The sequence below is a fragment of the Trachymyrmex cornetzi genome, unplaced genomic scaffold (assembly GCF_001594075.2).
Source record: "Trachymyrmex cornetzi isolate Tcor2-1 unplaced genomic scaffold, Tcor1.1 scaffold164, whole genome shotgun sequence".
NCBI classification, from domain to species: Eukaryota; Metazoa; Arthropoda; class Insecta; order Hymenoptera; family Formicidae; genus Trachymyrmex; species Trachymyrmex cornetzi.
The window spans coordinates 10125-12027 of NW_017296245.1; the positions used below are offsets into that span (position 1 = coordinate 10125).

Sequence of the window (1903 nt, forward strand, 5' to 3'; positions counted from 1 at the left end):
AATCGAAATTCTTTTTTTCCATGGAATGGGAGGAAAGGAAAGATTCTGATTAGTTGATTCCATTATGCACTATGCGTTATGCGTTATGCAAGAGTCTGTGTATGGGCCTTAATACACAAATAAAATATTAAAAACACATGATTTCTTCCCTTATTTCATTGTATCCTTTTTAAACTGTGTGTATTCCCGCTGTGTGGTGATTGGTCCCACCATTTTTAGGGGGTCTGACTTCTGATCCAATAAAAAGAGTTCTATGGGTAGCCAGACTCTGTATTCTAGGGACACTAAGTACTACAACCGCTTACTGAGCACTCAGTGAGCTCTTATATCTAATTGGAATATATTTTTAGATCTAATGGAATATGCCAATCAAATGCAAGAGCTCACTGAGCGCTCAATGAGCGGTTGTGGTACTGAATGCACTCATTTTATCCTTGTTGGTCACCGAATGTTGAATAAAGATAAAAGATACTCGGAGTTGACAGAGTCAAGTTTTGGAGCGCATCCCTGTCAGTGCGAAGTACCGTGTTCGAAAAAAAATGATGGCTAAAAGAAATGACTATCGAAATGAAGAAACATTTTGGGATGCTCTTCTTGCCATCTTTCATGCATCATTCTCCATATATTTTCTAGACGAAAATAGTTTGATTCCTAGAAAAAAAAGGTATGTCAACAAATTTTTCAATATCTCTTTTCTTTTTCAACATTTTAATAATATATACTAGCGAGTTGACAAAGTTCTTGGAAGTAATTTGTTGCATAGAAATAAGTATATAACCTCATGAGGTTATGTACTTATTCCTGTATAATTATTAGACTGCGGAACTTTATGCAAAATACTTAATTGAATATTAACTATCGGACAATTTTAGCAGTCAATCGTTGTTCATTAAAGAGTTATTAAAAGGTGAAGTAAAAAGATTGAGATTGCCATCTGTAAATTTACAAAATTGCAAAATATGCATTTTATGCAAAACATTCGGTTAAGTATTTTGCATAAAGTTCCGCAGTCTAATAATTATACATGTAAACACGTATAATTATATGTTTATATAATAATTCGCGCGCGCGCGCGCACACACGCACGCGCACACACACACACGCACACACATGTGCCCACGCACACAACACGCACACACACGCGCACACGCACACTATCAATACTGGCTAATGTTTAACGATCTATTTGTAGTGCAATTGTGTGAAGCCGGAACTTGGCAGTGTGTTGAGATTGACAGTAGCGCTGGCAATTAATACAGTTACGTAGCAAGAAGATATTATGACTGTAAGAAATTGTTTTCGCCTGCGGTTGCATCTGGCCTGAACTGGACAGGGACTGAATTAAAAAAAGGAATCAAGTCCATGAAGTGTGGCGCATGCATCGTTGGTAAGTTACAATAGGATCCAGAAGTGTTTTTAAAGATTAACAAATATTAATGATGACTCTCAAAATTAAGAATACAATAATTTTGAGAAAAGAGAGCTGATAAGAGTCAGATGTGGATCTAAGTGTGCACTAAAACGCCCATGTACTCTAACAATAAGTTAGAATAAATTGAGATTACATAATTATATATTGCACACTTATATCCACGTCAGATTCTCACCTCTTGGTATTTAGTTTTTATTATACTTAATATAAATAGCCTAATTCTTATTTTCCAGATGCATGTGCCCACCAGTACAAAGGCAATTTTAGGAAAGCAACAGTATCGGGAGCTATTAGTACATGGCTTCGCAGCCATTCAAAAAAGAGGGCTGCAGACAACAGAATACCAACGTGATCGACAACTGCGGCGACGATTTCGAGAGCAGCAAGAGCTCTAGATATACCAAAGTAGCGCACAAGTCCTCCATTTTTTACTTACTAACCATAAGTACCCTATACCAATAATACTAAGTG

General features: G+C 36.6%; 1 long non-coding RNA gene across 1 annotated transcript; it reads left to right on the plus strand.

Moving 5' to 3' along the window:
• The first annotated feature begins 540 nt into the window (after positions 1 to 540).
• LOC108758989 (uncharacterized) lies at positions 541 to 1693 on the plus strand. The gene is made up of 3 exons (XR_001939974.1): positions 541 to 664; positions 1193 to 1285; positions 1666 to 1693. It is a non-coding gene; the product is annotated as an uncharacterized LOC108758989 (long non-coding RNA).
• The last annotated feature ends 210 nt before the right edge of the window (positions 1694 to 1903 follow it).